The following is a 19,373-nucleotide window of genomic DNA, read 5'->3' on the forward strand; positions in this document are numbered from 1 at the left end:
GAAAGGCGGTGATATTATCTTTGGTTTATTTCTTTGTAACACTTTTGATTAATGAATACACCCACTGGCACTTTTAACGGAACAAAAATAAAGTATGAATATTGATAACGTTTGTATATAAATGAATAAGAGTTATACGTAAAGGAGCATAGGAAATGAAATTATTTTTTCAGATCTCAATCGCGTTTATTTGTTTCTTCAAACAAAGCAAAGTTTTGGGCGCTTTAAACGGCTAACTAAAAAGGTCTTATGAAAAAATGACAATCGACAATTGTTTACTTTCAAATTGGACCTAAAATAGAAAAAAGCAAAATTACGGACCAAACTTAAAAAAAAACAATGCATCATTTTCTTCCGTGGGTTGATGTGTATTTGTTAACACTGATTGTCAATATTATAAAGGCCTATTCAGATGCAAGGGTAGCAATAGACCTTAAAACACGTGGTAAAATCATGCAAAGGCAAACTAGAGCTAAGATTGTCTTTTACACCAAACTCTTTTCCATAAAGTTATTTATTCAATAAACTAAATTCGTGATAGCATACCCATGTAATGATATTATATAGTTAATAGTAAAAAATATACTCCTGGACACATAATAGGAGCCACCTTGCATTTTTATTATTAAATGCCCTAAACTTGAACAATGTTTAATTTAGTTAAATTTCTGCTGCTAAGCAGTAATGTCAGCTTTACTGTGTTCCGGTTTTCAAGGGTAAGGGCGCTGGTGAAATTACAGGCACATGGGACTTGTCCACTTATGTCTCAGGGTGTCGGGTGCAGTGACCTTCAGATATTTGCGATTTAAAGCGCTGAGTGGCACTGCAACCGTTATGGACAGGCATGTAGCAGGCATTTTTGATTGGTCAAAAATTATTATGCAATTTTGAAATTTTGCTTTTACCATGAGATTATAACGATAGTTATCGCTAGCGACCGCGCAAAATGTTTGTATACAAAGTGTTGTTTCTTCTTGTGACCGCTAGGGGCGCTATATAATTTGCTATAAAAAATTTTGAAGTCATTTACGCGGTCGCTAGCGACAACTGTCATAACAAACTCCTAATAAAGGCTCGTATTCTGAACCTTATTCCCATATGTCTTTTGAATTATTTGATTTGAATGCTCGACGGCAAAAAATCCGTTAAAAGTAAAAACGAAGATCTTTTTTTTATTTTGTAACAACGACGACGAAGGAATTTATCTTTGTGTTCTAGCTTTGTATTGATAATTATAAGAAAACAGTGAAGTAATTTCACGAAAAAAAATTTGATATCGTGGTAGTATAAGATAATAATATTCTTTACAATCAATATTACAAATTAAAATGGAAGGTGCCTCGAATTAAATGTCGAGAATCATTGACTTACAATTATACGGACGTCGGGTCCGCGCTAAAAAGTGTCCGAACTTATAGGGCGTTAAAATCGTATACAGAGCGTCATTCACGCTTTAGTCTTCGTTTGTTCGACTGACAGCGAAGCAAGCAAAATTAGACAGTACTGCGATGACATTACAATTTAAATTCAACGTTTTAGCTTTTTCATATTCCTTTACATGTCACTACGTTTAAATAGGTTGACTTGAGACGTTTTTTTCGTGGTTTTTGTATTAGACCAGTCGTCCATTTATTTCTAAGTCAATGTCGAGAATGTATTATACTCAGTTTTGTCTTCTGATTATATGTTTATGTGTCTGAGTTCGGACACAGTGAAACTAAACTTATTTTGTTCCTAATAAATAAATAAATCAACATCTATACAACAGAAGTATTGAATTGTATATCTTTAAAAATTCATTTGTATTGCAGCTTTTTTAATTGCCAAATGTAACTCGATTTTTGGATTTTAAAAAGTAATGAATAAAGAATAAATCGGTGTGCATTTCGCATCGAGGAATCGTTTCACGGGCAATCAACGTTCACCATTTACGTTCAACCGAAACACGCGACGATTATGGCAACATTAAACTTTCCATATTAACCGAACTTTTCCAATATGGCCCTATTTAAATGGAGACGGTTTTGTTTGACCAAGAAAATTAATTTACAAAGATCGGCCGAAATATGTAAATCCAAATTTGAATTGCAAAGTATCGACACTCACCTGATTGCCAAAGTACTGTAGTGCATCGAGGATATCTTTGTTGGCCCATAATCAAATAAGGTTGAGACCAAATAAGGTTTGGTAGCAGTACAGCTTTTGTACTGCCACCTTACCTATTTCTACCAAACAATAATGGGAGCATTGCTGCGTTTCGGTTTTGAAGGGTGGGTGCTGGTGAAATTACAGGCACATGGGACTTGTCAACTTATGTAATTTAAAGCTCTGATTGTCACTGCAACTGTTATGGACATACGTGTCACTTACCATCAAGCTGTTCGTCCTGTCACTTGACATTACAATAATCACAGATGCACAAACCAGGATTCATTTCCTAGTTAGCCTCTATACGGAACTTGACACAGGAGATAATAAAAACCGGTTCTCACTACTCAAAGTATATTGAGAGGGACAAACGCCTTGAATTAGAGAATAGCAAAATCAATCATTAAAATAATTGCTCCTTATAATAAAATTTAGGCGCTATTTTTAAAAAATAATCTTCATGCGTGAACAGCCACTCTTAGAGGATGATTTTCTTCAAAATTAAATGGGACCACTATGGAGGTACCCTCTTTTCAACAAAAAATCATGAAAATCGGTGCACAAATACCAGAGTTATCGCGTAACATACATACAAAAAAAACATACAGTCGAATTGAGAACCTCCTACTTTTTTTTGAAGTCGATGGTGCAGCGCATCGGGCATGTTGTGATAAGGAAGAGGTGCGAAGAAGAGGAAGACCAAAACCCCGTCCTGAGCATATTTGCGAACCGCTGGGACAGCCCAATGTTAGCTACGTGGACGTCATTGCACGTTATCCAATAAAGAACTGCTCGATATGATGAATGTTCTGGGGTGTACTGCTAATTCTCCGTCCGAAACAGTTACTGTGAAATAAATAATAGTCGACCAAATTAAGAAACGCATGATGCCAATAAAGCTTCATACTTGACAGTGTTTAGGACGAAATGTCGAACGAAAACGAGAGTAAATCCAATTTTTTATATTTTTATTCTTTATTTTAATTCATATATTGTGTCTAATATTGGACGAACGTATCCGTATTCTAGGAAGCTTTGCAGTTGCAAAATCACAAACGGGATTCTGCAGTTGCAAAATCACAAACGCTTATCCTCCGTCTGACGAGTCGAACTTGGAAACGATGGTGTGACCAGGTGAAAGTGAAGCAATACCAGTGAGTCCCGCATCCTACCTAGCCAACGACAGAGTGCAGTGGAGAAGACTGATAGACGGTGTACTAAAGTGTACTCGCTCAAAGTCACGATCCTCAGCAGTTTAACACTTATTTTTTTGAGATTTTTGATGTCATTTTTGTTTACTAACCGTTTTGTATGAAATAAACTTATTTTATTATTTATTGTAACTAGAACGTCTCTATCAGACCACACCGAATGAGTATGCCCAATAAATAGGTACATACATGTAAGGAATTATTGCTAGTTGGTTGGACCCGGTCCCACTGGAGCGAACAAATAAGGGTCCCCTCTGACCAGTGAACCTCAAATTCGCGAGCTGCACCTAAATACCTGATATAAAACGAATAATCATTTTCTGAACAATTTAGCTGTCAGTTTTTTCATTTAAAGTTATTTAATTAAAAGTTAAAAATGGTAATTAAAAGTTGCATAACGATGGGATTATGTTTAATGACGAGATTATGTTTAACAATTCCACTTCAGACATTCTTGATTCAAACAATATGACGGCTTTTGTTCAACGGTTACTAAGCAGAGGTCCCGAGTTCGATACCCGGGCCGGGAGAAATATTTGTATATCCTACATTTATTTCCCTCGTGAGTTTGGATGTAATTTGTGGTTGTCTATTAATGTGTCCATGGCACCCGCGACACAGGTTCTCTAGGTTGTGAGTGTATGCATTATTTATTTATTTGTTTAGTGCAAGATAGCGTAAACACGCACGTAATTAATTAGTGTTAAACAATTATTAACACAAAGATGGAACATAAAGAAAAATTCACTCGACCTGACATAATTCAAACCCGCGTCTGTGCCAATCCAGTGCCACAATTTCGATCTTTGCATTAAATATTCATAACAAACTTGAAATAATTTCTCAAAAAATTAAATTAATATGATATTCAATATACAGTGTTTTTGTTTTAAATGGGACTGTATGGGGAAATCCGAAACTATAGAAGCTACAAGGAAACTGTCTTAGGAACCGTTTAGTTTTTTTTTTTTGTGAAAACAATTTTGGCATAGTCAATTTTTTGGACAAGCGTTATCCATTAATATGAATAAATTTCATTCAATTTTTTTTTAGTGATGATCGACTCAGTTTTATGCTTACATCCTTATAAGTCTATAAGTTAAGTTCTTATAAGTTTATAAGTCCTTAGACCATTTCATTGTATGGGACAAAAAAATATCGGGATAGCAAAAGTTGGTTGAATGACTCGTACGATGGACCACGATCATTATAGTTTTCACAATTTAAGAGGCTCAGAGAATTTCGATAATGCGATAACTAGACTCGTACCTAATTGGCTCGTAGCAATGGTACGAGCATTACTACGGCGCAGAATGGTCATGGTCTTCAAGTCACATCGCGTCCAAAAGGCTTTTATATGAGTTCGATGTTTCTGTTAAAAAAAAAAATCTTTCTCTCATTCATACACATATAAACACCCACCCATATATACAAACACACACATGCAGCGTAAATTGCTTGCTATAAAATGTTTAAAACTTAAGTAACTTAAGAATGATAAAGTAAAATCAACCTCTTATTAATGTATTAATTTCGTTATATAAGCACTTACCTATGTTATTTACCTTTTTTTTTGTGAATTATTATTTTGTTTTAATACTAAGCCGCAGTCGATTTTGGTAATTTCATAATTGTTTTGGTTCCCACGAGACAGGCGTAGCCTAGTGTGGGGATCATAGTTTTTATTGTGTAAAATTGTTACTTTAAGCTATGTTAAATAAAATAAATAAAATAAATGTTAATAATCATTAAAAAAAAAATTTCTTTTTACTTATTAGTCTATACTTATGTTTTTTGAAATTTATATCAAGTGACGGGACGAACAAGTCGTGCGCCTGGTGGTAAGCTACACGCCCGTCCATAACAGTCGCAGCGCCACTCAGAGCTTTAAATCGCAAAGATGTGAAGGTCACTGGCACTGCGCCTGCCACCCTGAGACATAAATTGACAAGTACCATCTCATGTGTTTGTAATTTTACCATGTTACTAATTATCTGTTGAGTTCGACGCTCTTTTAATCTGTGTTTGAATTATTATGGTATGGTGTGGTGTGACGAGCTGGTGTCCACAACTCGACGTCCAGACGCCTATTTTGCGTGTGGTGGGGTGGGAATCTCATCAGCCTCCTGGGTTTTGCAATTTTGCAAGTTTATTATTGTTTAAAAAATAATGTTTAATAAAAACAGTGATTAATGACTAAAAAAATAAAATTAAGTAACATTTTTAATGATCAAAAATTAAGAAAAGAACTAATCATTTATAGTCAACTGGGCTGGCTTTATATATTGAGAAAAATTTATATCAACTTGTCAGGTTTATTTTTTAAATATGAATGACACTCTTGGCGTGACTTCAAACAATAAATCATTCTGATTTTGTCCTTGATTTTTAAATTTATCATCACGTTTGTCCTATGTCAAAACGGGACATTTTTAAATATTTTGAGGAGTGGGACACAAAGCTTAAAAGCGGAATTGTCGCGCTGGAAACGAGACGTATGGTTACGGTATTTTTATAAGACAACGACTAAGAAGACTATATTTAGTACAATGTATAATGTAGAGAAATTCCTTCACGAAGAACTACATAAAACAACAGAGCAAGTTCAACTCTACCTAAACATAAGCGAAACAACAACACTAAATTGAAGTCGTAAACCACATCTTGGAAGCACAATTACAGTGACCGTGGGAGATAGTGGGCCAATGAATAACCTGAAATTCTGAACATTAATGTCAGACACTTTGTTCTGAAGTCTACTGGGTTATTTTCAGTCTTAGTTTCTTTGATATTGTTTGTGTAAATATGTACATTCTTAACTTAATACAATGGCGTTTTTAATCTGAAAACATAAGCCACACAATTATGTTGTCTAGTTATCCCAAAACGAGTAGCAACAAACCTTTACACAGCGCACGTTATGAACTCCAAAAGTCCGAAACAAATGACAGTCGTCACGGCACGTGCCAGAAATGCCAGCGCCAAACACGTCTCTAGGCCACATATCTGCTGGACCCAATCTGTATGCAAAACGTCCCGGACGGGATCTCATTTCCTCCCGCCCCTTTTCACCCACTTTCACCTCCCGAGTGACCCGCCCCATCAAAAGATGGATGGTTTTGAAAGAAATGTCACGTCCACGTTTTTAAAAGACAAAGATTGCAAAGGGTTCCTCTGGTCATAGAATAATATAAAGTAGCAGAGGTTTTAAATGAAGCAGAACATTTTTCAACAATGTTAGTAGATATATATACATCATACTTTCAATGTTTTTATAGTTATTGTTTGGCCGGTCTGTTAAATTCTACGATACATGTATCAATAATTAAACAAACAAGTTTCAGATATCAACAGTAGATTGGTAGACACTTATGAGGATCAACAAAAATTATTTATCACTTACATTTTCGTGGTAATAACCGAATTTAATATGGCCGAACCATTTGCTTTTTCGGCTTTCATTGAACAATAAATCCTGACTTTTATCCGCCCCAAAGAGGGCTGGTAATTACGTGATTGTCCGCCACATTATCATAGTGGAGTCATGGAGTGCGCCCAATTCCAACTTGACGGCTTTTTTTACGAGTTTTCCAGTCTATGCAATTTACGCCCCTCGTAAAATGCCCCTGATAACAATGTCTTAGTAGCTCCCATGGACCTTTTTGCCTAACTGCGTATAAAAGTGAGTTATATTTAGCTTTATTTTAGGGTTCAGCTTGATTGTACATTTGCTTGTACGTTCTTAGGCCCGCATTAATAAACAGTGCCTAAGGCCGGTATTAAGTGCTTATTGCTGTTGAGATGTTACTCGAGATGATTGCCAAGCTCTCCAGTATTAATAGACTATAATCATCAGCATTTCGGACGACACCGTCTCAAGTAGACAAGACCCGGTACTTGATTCTACCTATATTTAATAACGATCTATACGACTTGAATACTTATAATTATAACAACTCTCAAGTGGTATTATTGTTGATGTGCACTCAAGTAATATTTATTAATAAAGACTTGACTTAAGTAAGATTTGAACATTGATTACGTACTTTAGATGGGTTTATTAATACGTGCCGTAATATTAAGTTTATTGAATAACACGATGTGGTAGTAAACCACACTTTTCGATGAACATTAAATTATTTTTTATGTGAAATTACTCCACTAGTTTGTTATAATTATTAATACAAAGTTCGAACACTAAGAAAAATTTGTACCTGGCCGAGTGAAGAAAAAACTCATAGATTTCTCGCAGATGGCACTACGCAAAAAAATTGTTAAAAAAGAAACAAAAATCTGCAACAAGCACGTAGAAACATTTATAAGGTCTGCACTTTCATTCCTTAGCTCAGTTGGAAGAGCGTTAGGCATGGTATGCTGAAGGCGCTGGTTCGAATCCAGCCGGATCGAAGGAATTTTCTTGAAAGTCTTAATGTTTTTTTTTTGACGGATCTGGATCTTAGCCTAATCTTTGATAACAATGTTTTAGACGGTACTGCTTATATTATGTGTTTTATGAACATCTATCATAAAATAAATCCCAGCCAGATTGGAGGATGGCCTCAAAAAACGGTCTAAAGTAGTTACCAAGGCGAAGGAGATGTTAGAAAGGTAGGAAGTTGAACTACGTAATCTCTGCCTGCCCCATTGGAGTACATATAGTGTGTAGTAACTATGTTAGAATATAATATGACTAGTGCTCATAAAAGCACAGATATGATTTCAAGAGCGAAAAAGCGTTGCCTGTATAGATTGTAACAGAAAGACGGAGAAACAAGCAGGGATGAAGTCCCGAAAACACAGAAAATCAAGTATACTATAGCACGTATGATCAAGTCGCAGCCGTCGTTATTATTGTAAAAAAAACAAATATAATTGCAATATTTAATACAAAAATCGAACACTAAGAAACAATTCCTTAGTAGCGCCATCTGTGAGAAATCTATTTCTTCACTTAGCCAGGTGGGTACCTTTACAGCTACCAGCAGCTGACTAGAGAAGTAGTTTTCATAATTGTGAAGTTTTAAATAGCATAATGCTTCAATTATAGAACGTCACACTTTTTTTATAATATTCGATTTTAAAGCAACGCTCAAACTTGCATTCTTTACCACCGAGACAAGTCTAGTAATATGCATGCTGATTGCTCTAACTCTCTTATTGTCATATCTCAATCGAGTTGACCTTCTTTATAAATTCACGTAACAGAAATGATAAGGAACATGGTGGTGTGGTTTTTCATAAGAGCGAAGGAGACAGTTGCTCAGTGGGCATTTTACACGGTGGTAGGTAGTTTGGCTCGTCGGACAAAACCGTCAGGCGTTTTGTATATATAATAGTTCGTTACGTTTGTGCAAAATTAAGGGAATGAGTTGTTGATATTATGTGATGAATAGTGTTATACGTTCTCGTCGCCACATGTACAACAGCCTCCCAGTGAAGTAAAATGTAATATTAATTGTTAATGACTATTACGATTTGATGAATATCGTAGCAGCAACATCATATTCATTACAACCAATATCTTTTTTGTTATCTCTCTGTCTTTCCGGCTACGATATCGTCATAAACGGTAAAGTATACAGTTATAAGACACAACTATAGGCGGTATAGTCTAAAACATTACCGGTTTGCGTAAAACGACACGAGCGCGTGAGTAACCGTGGCGCCAGGGCGGTCAGACAATCTGTATGCTAAACCGTGAGGCAATATTTTATCTGTAGTTACATTACGGTCCACGGACATAGTATGGGTTACATTGTATGTATATTCAAGCATCTTTGTACTAAAGATTTATACATTCAGTTTTACAATCAAATCAAGGCAATAAGAAAACACTTTAAAAAAATGGATTTTTTTATAATATCAAGTGACGCTGACGTTGACAAGTCCCATGTGCCTGTAATTTCACCAGCACCCTCAGGGCGAGTTCAAACTAGCCGCTGTTAGACGCGCTGCAACAGCAACGTGTCGCGCGACGGCCGTACTGCTGTCACGCTCGATTGCAGTCACGGTTAGTGAGGTATAATGTTAATTTTTCAAATTAACCACGGTGAATGAAAATCGAATTGAAGTATTTATAGAGAATGTAAAACAACACCCTGTAATATGGGATAGCAATTCCGTCTGTTATTCTAATTGACCGGATAAAAAAGGCATGGGAAAATTTGTGTGTAAAATTTACTGACAATTTTTAAAACTGAAACTACAACTGAAAAAAACATAGCAGGTGAGTCATTTTTAATACCTATATGTGAAGTGTGTGCCCAAGAACTAGGTAAAAGTAATGTTTCTTCGTTAGAATCCATCGCGTAACTGAGTCGTAAGATAAAACATCACTAAAAATTTGGTCGCACTTCAACAGCGCAAAAGTCGCGCGGCCGCCGCACTATGGAAAATATGGGTGCGTTTCGGATCAAAAATCAATAACTTTTTTGTTTCTTAAAATTATGTCTTGAAATTTTTCGTTATTGTAGAGGAATATATAAGGCTTCGAATGTGATAGTTTGGTATAAATTAGTATAATACATATTTTATTATAAAATATTAAAAATCAAAGTCCAATAAAAACGATCAATAAATGGAGTTTATTCATTTTTATGTTAGTAACTATTTATGTTTCGTAGGAATTAAGACATAAATATGCAACTACATTACCAAGATACATTAATATAAAAATATGAAAAGCTAATTCTACTTTAAACAATAACTGAAAAAAAAGTGTATTGAAAGTTATTAATATTATTTTAAATGCACATTAAAGGTTTAATGTACCTATTGCAATTTATACCTATATGGTTTGTATAAATATTTATTAATAGATTTTTGCCAACTAAACTTGCCGAGCTTCCGGATCTAAAATTAATTCGTTCACTTTCAAAAGATGTAGTGTATCCTCATCGAGTTCTTTAACGTTTTTGCTGTATGGTTTTCTAATGCTTGTTATGTATGGATCTGATGTGTAAAGAAGAGTATGAAATACGTCTTCATTTGTGGCTGCTCGGGAGCATTTTCGGGCATGATGAAGGCGAAAGTTTTTGTAATCCTTATTACGGGATTCTTGTGCGTCTTCCGAAAGTTGACCAATCGGAAGCACTGCAAAATGCTTTATAATACTTTCTCCGTGTATTAAGATTTTGTGAACTGAGGATGGCATATAGTACCATTCATAATTACTGACATAAATCCTGGCAGTCTCCATAGCATAACTACCAAATTTTTCCGCATCTACCATCACACCTGATGAAAGTGCTTGTAGTATTATGTAGAGACGTTTTATCAAAGTCACATCCACACCAGTAATTTCAGCAGAGCAACTTGCATTAGAAAAAAATCTCCTAGCAGTATTGCCATCATTGCTATTTCCTGTTCCTTGACGTGGTTGGTCAATTATCAGTCCCAACTCATCACGAAAACGTTTCTGTACTAGAGTTTTCTTCTCTTGTTTTTGTCTTTTCTTTTCTTCAGTCGTTGCAGACCATGTTCTAAAAGAAAGATTGTAGGAAATGTGTAAAATCATCTCCATACAACGTATCCAGGCATGTAATGTAGAAAGTCCGTATTGATAACTTTCTTCATTTTCAGGCCTAGCAGTCACTCTCGTCAAATCATTCATTTGCCGTGGAGTAGCTCTGCATATTGTACATGTGGAGCCAGAAGGTGTCTCTGTTAATACTTGAGCTACTTTACCGTCTATCATTGTTAAGAAAAGTTCATGTTTTACTTGAACTCCCTCGCCTTCTCTATTAATCAAAGTTGGGATCAACGAATTTATCTGCAATTTTATGTCATCCACAACTGCTTTAGTTTTCTCAGGCGTTTCTTTGCAAAACTCTAATAATATAGGACGGCAAAAACGTACAGACGAAGGTACAGGATTTTGCCATACTACATCTCCTGTTAGCTCATTAATTAATTTAATGGGTACTAAAGAAGTGATAAATAAGTTAGCATCTGATACAACTTCAGACTCTTCTGGAAGCTTCTGTTTATACTGACTTTGTCCTGATGAACCATCACATCCCCATTTACTGTAAAGAAGTAAATGTTTTAATCCATCTTTATATACAGAATCTATTCTTAAAATCCTGGCTGCTGTGTGATCTAATAAATCTTGAAGTTTTACTACTCTTGCTCCTATGTTTGTAATTTCAATAGTTGCAGATGGTGGATAGCAGGTTTGTTTAATCTCTTGTATTTTGTAATATGGTGGGAATATAGAACAGTTTCTTTCGTCTGTTAAATTTCTCAAATACAAGTATTGTGCTTTCGTTAAATCTAAGTCAATCAAAATGCTTAATGCTTCTTCGTCTATAAGCATTTTATTCTGCCTTGGATTTTCTATGAGACTCGAGATTAATATCTTCTTTTCTCTGTCAGCAAATCTTAATGTTTCCACAAGTTTTGCTTCCGTTCCTTCTTCTATCGAACGTAATCCCTGTATGTATGCATTATAAATATGCTCAAATCCATATTCATTAAGCAACACTGAGTTTTTTCTTTTCTTGCTAGATTGTGACGAGTCTGCGTAAGATATGCATGGTCTTCCACGTTTTCCAGAAGATGTAGATGGAGTGGTATCGGTTAAAACGCCTTCTGAAGTGGGTATAGTCACAGAATATTCCAAGTCCAGCCAATTGCTATTGTTCTTCAAAAACCTTTCTTTTTTCCGAGAAGCTTGCTCCCATTTTGTATTGAAAACGGGAATCATACGTCTTTGAATGTCACTGATAATGAAGCATATGTTGTCTTCAGAGATTTGATGATTTTCTTTCAAAAGAGTTGATATTGCTTCCATAGTTTTTCCTCCTTCGATATACGAAACTATTATTTCACGTTTAGAGAACTTGAAGGTAGACATTTCAATGTTAAAAAATACAATGTCTGTCCTTAACAAACGCGCGTATATTAATATCTTTTGAATCTGTAATGAACTATTATAAAATCAGCCCTTTATATACCATTTAAAAAAAAGGTTCGAGTGCAGAGTTTTGATAAATTTATTCACACACATAATGAGTGCAAAACTGATAAAGTTTGTCATAACTATGTTTTTTTAATAGTAAATAACAAAACTTACCTCAAACTATCAATAGAAACGATCAACACTCGAAACCGCAGCAGATAGTGGTTTTCCGTTTCTCGGACTCTTATCACATTTGTACCAATAACTTCGAAAAGCGCAAAAAGGCGCAGCCAATTTTTATACATGTTATTATTTAATAACTAGGCTACCATTTAACATTCGAATCTAAAGTAGGGAGGACGTTGGTAAGTGTCAAAACTCTTAATCAATTTTAAAAACACAGGTTTTTGTCCTTATTTCATTTTCGATTTATTTAAACGTAATTTTTAATACAAAATATAAATAAAGTATGTTGTGAAAATCTACAAAGAATAACCTTTTTAAAAATGTATAACACTTACTAATTTCTTATAATATTTACTATTCAAATTAACTTGCAAAGATGAGTAGTGAACTCCCTCAAAAATATTTTTTTCGTTCAATCATGTTTGACATTTTGTATAAAAAAAACTATACGTTTTTTATGGAAAAATGCTTCTGTATAAATTAGTTGCGTCATTAAACTATAAGATAACATTAAAAAATATATCAATAACGACATTGTTCAAAATGATTTTTGATCCGTGCTTGTTCTACCATTTTCCATAGTGCGCCGCGCGGCTGTAGCGCTTCTAACAGGGGCTAATTTGAACGCGCCCTAATTCTTTAAAACCGGAACACAGTTACTGCTTGGCGGCAGAAATAAGTAAGGTGGCAATACTTCCCTTGACGAACTCTTTCACAAGGAGCTCTACTGCTACTGTATTTAAATAATTGTCAGAGGTTTCTTTCCACTGTATGACTTTTTCTTTTTTGAGAAAATGAAGGTGGTCGTCGATAGTGGAAGAGGGTAGAATGTCTGTTTTCAAAGCTATCATCTGCTGCTGGCCGGTCAATCCGCGACCAAGGAGCACCCGTTCCGCAATATCGGGAAAATAAAAAAAAATCATGCTGTGTTAAATAACCTCCGGTTTTGAAGGGTAAGAGTACTGGTGAAATTACAGTTACTTATAGTACTTGTTAACTTATGTCTCAAGGTGACAGGCGCAGTGGCAGGGTCGCTCAGAGCTCGAATCTTTACGATTGTGGTGCTGCAACTGCTATAGCCAGGAGTGTAGCTGACTTTAAACTTACGGCCACTAAACTTACGCACGTCTTAAACCAAAGTTTCTAATACAAAGTCACTCTTAATACATTGTGTTCAGAGTAATGTCTTATCAATTTCATTTAATCATTCACACACACACACACACATGTACGCGCACGTACGCGCACACGCACGCACACACACACACACACATACACGCAACATACTCACAATGCACACATTAATTTGTTCAACTAATCCCCTACTATATTTGTGAATAATATATACTTTAGGTACAGAATTTATTCAACCAAGAGGTGATGATCATGAGTCCTAAGGTACAGGATTTTCCTGGTTTAGGCTCTTGTCTCTCACAAATATGATTGTTAAAGTCGTATTTAAGTGCAAATGGACATAAGTGGCACTGCAACAGCGGGCGTGTCGTTTAGCAGCACGATTTGTTCATTTCATGACTTAGTTTCATAATAGGTGCTGTGTAGTATAAAGTGGAATTTAAATTCAACGGAAAAAAAAGAAGCGTATTGTTGTCCGCAGATGGCATAAATCGAAGCTCTATAACGAAGTGAATAAAACATCGCCAATTTAAAAATACGTTTCTTATTTTCAGTGCATCGTCTTTTACATTACACAATATCATTTCAAGTTATTAATTGTTGATCTTGCTGATTGCTCTTTGTACATAGTGCATGAAAGAAAAAAGAAAGAAAGAAAGAAAATACATTTATTTGTTTACCACAATGACACCACAAAAGATAAAAGACAAAAAAAAGAGAAAACGGAACAAAACAGAACTAAAACAAAACACGATCAAAACATTCAACGTAAAACAAATATATATAATTACGAAACAAAAACACAAACAAACACAAAATAAAAATGTATATACAAAAATTAGATAAAATTAAAACATGAACTATTCACACAAATAATAAAAAGAAGACTAAATATTGAGATACCTTGTGTGGTGCCAGCCGCGGTAACAAAAGGGTCACAAACTCAGTATTTGCTGGAAAACGCAACGCGTTCCCAGCACTGTAAATGATAAGTAAGACAACTATATGTTTGAATTTAAATGTATAGATTAAACTAGTAGCCATGTAAGCTACACTCGTGACCATATTTAAAGGAATGCATAAAAAGGTGTCGAGGTATTAGGACTCAGTTTCTTATAAGGATGACTTAATTGTATCGGAAGAAAAAAATTGGAACACCAGTGGAATATCAAGTGACGGAACAAGTCGTGCGCCGGATGGTAAGCTACACGCCTGTCCATAACAGTTGCAGTGCCACCCAAAGCTTTAAATCGCAAATATCTGAGGGGCACTGCCACTGCGCCCGTCAATCTGAAACATAAATTGACAAGTCCCATATTCCTGTAATTTCACCAGCACCCTTAACCCTTCGAAACCGGAACACAGTAATGCTGACATTACTGCTTTCAGCCGATAATATATGATTCCACGAACTTTTGAGGTTGGTTTTTTAGTACTCTGTACAAGGTTATGTCCTATTGTATTCTGAAGATGTAGCGAAATAAGATGAATCGGTGCATATAATATTTCGTCTTTTATAATATTTCTAAGATTTCGATTACATTGAACCAATACAATCACTACGGCACAAATAAACTAATAACATTTTGGTGTGCGGTAATATGTAAGCATGCAATGTATATGAATGGGTTAAAGTAATTATTTTCGCTATTACCTTCTTAACTTTTAATTCAAACTCATTACCACCGACCGAAATGCCAGTGTCAACCATTCACCGGTCTCGTTTGCACCTGTGCCGTTTTAATGTCTGTAACTCTATTTATAAATCCGTACTTTTCGGCTTACAATTCATTCGTTTTGTGGCGAGTGAAAACGAGACAGAATATAGGCGTTTTAGATTGAAGTGAAAGGGACGGGCGCTTAGCTCTTGAGATATCCTGTATGTGCTTAGGAAGCTTCAGTGGGCCGGGTTACTTCGTCGGATAAAATTTGTAGGCGTTTTGATCAAAACAAGTTCACTTGATAAATTGTACTTTGGATGAACAAATTGCACTTGATAAGTAACAAAGTATTATCTCAAAATTTGCGTTATATTATACTTTATCTCAAATTTTTTCTCCAAAATTACGAGATATTTGTGTGTCATTCGTATAGATTTAATTTCATAGTGACAGGACGACACTGTCGCTTTGAAATTCAATAGGTAATATTAATATAAGTCAAAGAATTTCTGAGATAATACCATGTTAGTTGTCATGTGCAAAATGTACATTGATGAGAATGATATTTTTAGTTTGTACTTTGTTAGTTAGCTAGTTTCTTAGGCAAGGTGATAGGTATTGTATTGTAATTGGATCTGACTGGACTTAATCCAGCGTATTTGCACAAAATATATATGTATGTCGTGGTAGTACTAGTACTTACTGCTGGGTACGGGTCTCAGCACTAGGGTACCCTATATCGCAGGTGCCATGGACACACACATTCTACAAAACACTGAAGATATTGCAATTATGATAGTATTTCTTATTATGTTAAAAACTAGTTCCTATGGCAGTTGAGTCTCAAAAGAAAGTCAGTAGAATGCATCGAGTATATAACCAGAAATAGAGACGAAATGTTATTTAATTTCTTTGAAAACTATTCTGCCAAATCATTACAGTGACAACTGCGCTCCTATTGGCCAGCCCGAATTCGAAACAATTGACGGGTGTCGTCAATTGTTTCACTTCAAATCGACCAATTTAACTTGAGTTTTGCTATAATGGATGAAAATTGAAAAATCACATATTTAATATTTAATCACCGATGAAATGTGTTTCCATTTGTTTTGTAATTAGATGTTTCGATGTTTTTCTTATACCACCGAATGGAATAGTTAGAGATGTTATCTTTATTACAATAAAAACACAATATTTTTGGAATAAACGGGGACACACACACATTGTTGGCGCTGTACTGATTCAGCTGTCTAATTTGTGATTTCAGTGCAACGAGAGTTGATATTTAGAAGTGATATAAGCCCATTTGCCTGATGAGTTGCCGGGGATGGATGGTCCTTATTTCGTCTCTACTTCTGGTTATATACCCGATGGTGGAATGGCAATGATGGCATTCATTCATTCAATTACTAACGATCGATGTTGCTTTATTAAAACTGCTATGAAAATTATATACTATGGATATCTTAATTTCTGTTTCGTGTAGTAATCATTTTCGTGTTTAAATTAAACGTATTTTTCATGTCAAATAATAAGCAGACTACGCCACTGAAGAGCAGAATACCAAAAAATTGCAATGGCAGTTGACTTTATTTTTTTTACTGCCACCTTATCTATTTCTGACGCCAAGCAGTAATGTTCGCATTACTGCGTTCCGGTGCTGATGAAATGACAGGTACTTGGTGTTAATTTGTCTCAGGGTCACAGGCGCAGTGGCAGTGACACTCAAACTTTTTTCGACAGGCGTCTTTACTTACCCTTTGCTTACCACCAAGCACACGAATTCATCGTCCCTCACAGGATATTATAAAAAATTTCTTTTTTTTTCCTAGAAAACTCATACGAGCTTTGTTGTTTGCTATCTTTTTTTAATAAAAAAAATCGATATCGATAATTTTTTCTTTTTTTTGCGCAATTTAATATTGCTTTAGAGCTATTGTACTCGATGGCTAGCCACTACTCTTGACTCTTAGCAGAATACCAAATGTAGAAAACCCTGCCATTGACATTCTTCATGCGATATACAACTGCATCGAGTATATAAACAGAAATGCTTGATGCACAACTGCGACGACTTAAAATTAACAGAGTTGATGCCCTGACGTGTTGTCATTTTGCAGACGTGGCCGTATGCCCTCATGATGGCCCATCGTGATAGCGTACGTAGTGGTGTAGTGGCCACGATGGCCTGTGATGGCGCGTGATTGCTTTATTGTCGGTTTTCCGGGCGCACATCAAAGGATAGTGGCGAGTAGATTGGCGCGCCCTCCAAATGATGGCCCATTATTTAGTTTTTTTATTTAAAAAAACTTACAAACTTTGTTCGTAAGGGTCCCATCGTGCAAGGTAGTATTAGACCTTTAGCTGAAGGCCGCGTCGTCTTTGTGTGAGCTTAACATATTCACAGTATTCAAATAATATGACGTCACATGCAGGCGACACAAAACTGGCTCTCTCCGTCTAAAGAAGCGAAACTTGAATTTTTCAAACCCCCTTTTGTAGTCGTATTCTTAAAACCTCTTTCACAGCAAAGTTTTTGCGTAAATAAGCAATATTTCACTGCACAATTTCACCTTACAATTCTACGAGTTGAAAGGTTTCACACTGCACACATCCAACGACCAATTTGCATTGCTGTGAATACCCTGCATCGAACAGGCAGCTGCGTATGTTTTTTGCATTTTGTTTCATGGAATATAGACGTGCAAATATGCTTTAGAGAAAAAGAGAAAGCTAGCCAAAAGTATTATAGGACCAGCGGACGTATAAGGAAGCGAAAGTGGTAAATAATAAGGATTATTACTGAAAAGACAAGAAATCATGATTTCAAAACTAACGATGTTTAGTTTTCTATCATTGTCTTTTACATTGCGACTGGAACCAAAGTATTTTGCTTCAATAATTATAATGTGCCAGAAAACTATGCCAAATACCTGGTTTCCAAATACTCTGTACTAGAAGTACCACAGCGAAACACCACGGCGAACTTAGCAACCCAAAATACACATACTACCAGAACCAATTGAGAAAAATTGATTTTCCAAATTGGTGTCGAGTGACCGAAGTCAAAGATTTAGGAATAGTACTGAATACACACCTAACCTTCCGAGATCATATTGTCGGGGTATGTAAATAAGCGTAGAGGAATCTAGGTTTTATTCTTCGTCGGGTTCATGGCTTTACAAATATTAAAGCGATATTTGCCTTATATAACACCATGGTTAGAAGCCAGCTTGAGTGTAATGCGGTCGTATGGGGCCCACATGAAGCGAAATATGTGGTCATGTTGGAGAGGGTGCAAAATAAATTCACTAGGTACACTTCTATATGAAACAATACAGTGTTTACTCATATTACCGTCTGATGTACCCAAGCCTATTTGTTTTAGGAATGGTTGGCTATAACACACTTAAAGTCAGGCGAGAACTTGCACTAGTATCCTACATTTTTAAACTTTTTAGAGAAAAGATTTCCAATCCGGACCTTTTGATGCAAATAGGCATGTGTGTTCCGAACGGATACGTGTGGCGTCGGCAACGGCCTCATCTGCTGACCGTACTTCTGGCAGGACCAACCTGCTGAACAAGGCGCCGTTGACACGCGCTTCGCATTCTCAATTTGTTGGCCAATAACGTAGATATATTCTTTTGTTCTATGAGTGAACTCACAATGGTAACTTTGTTTGTAATATGTTATGAAAATATATAGATTAGTTATAGGCAGATATTTCGTATATATCTTACTATCGCATTACGTAAAATCCTGTAATTATAGTTTATAAGTATTGATAAATAAATAAAAATAAAATTACCGGCACATCGGACTTGTCAACTTATATCTCGCGACCTCTACGTGGCACAGCACTGCTATGGACAGGCTTGTCGCTGACCACCAGGTGCACGACTTGTTCGCCCCGTCACTAGGTATTATAAAAACAAACAAAATCTGATACATATACCATTACACCTCTCTCTCACTTTTATACACAACTATACAAGCAACTCTCATCTCTCATCTTCTCATGCCATACAACTTTCACTACCTACTATCGCATCACACACATGTTCTTTTATTTATGGCGCAGTTGACCTAATTTTGAAGACGTCCTCAATCATCCTTAAACAAATCAAA

The 19,373-nt window shown here is 35.7% G+C and overlaps 1 protein-coding gene across 2 annotated transcripts in view; it reads left to right on the forward strand.

Moving 5' to 3' along the window:
* Positions 1–19,373, forward strand: part of LOC113229444 (max dimerization protein 1-like) — a 578,146-nt gene that overhangs the window by 443,974 nt on the left and 114,799 nt on the right. The window lies entirely within an intron of this gene.

The sequence above is a fragment of the Hyposmocoma kahamanoa genome, unplaced genomic scaffold (assembly GCF_003589595.1).
Source record: "Hyposmocoma kahamanoa isolate Upper Pololo Valley unplaced genomic scaffold, ASM358959v1 62, whole genome shotgun sequence".
NCBI lineage: Eukaryota > Metazoa > Arthropoda > Insecta > Lepidoptera > Cosmopterigidae > Hyposmocoma > Hyposmocoma kahamanoa.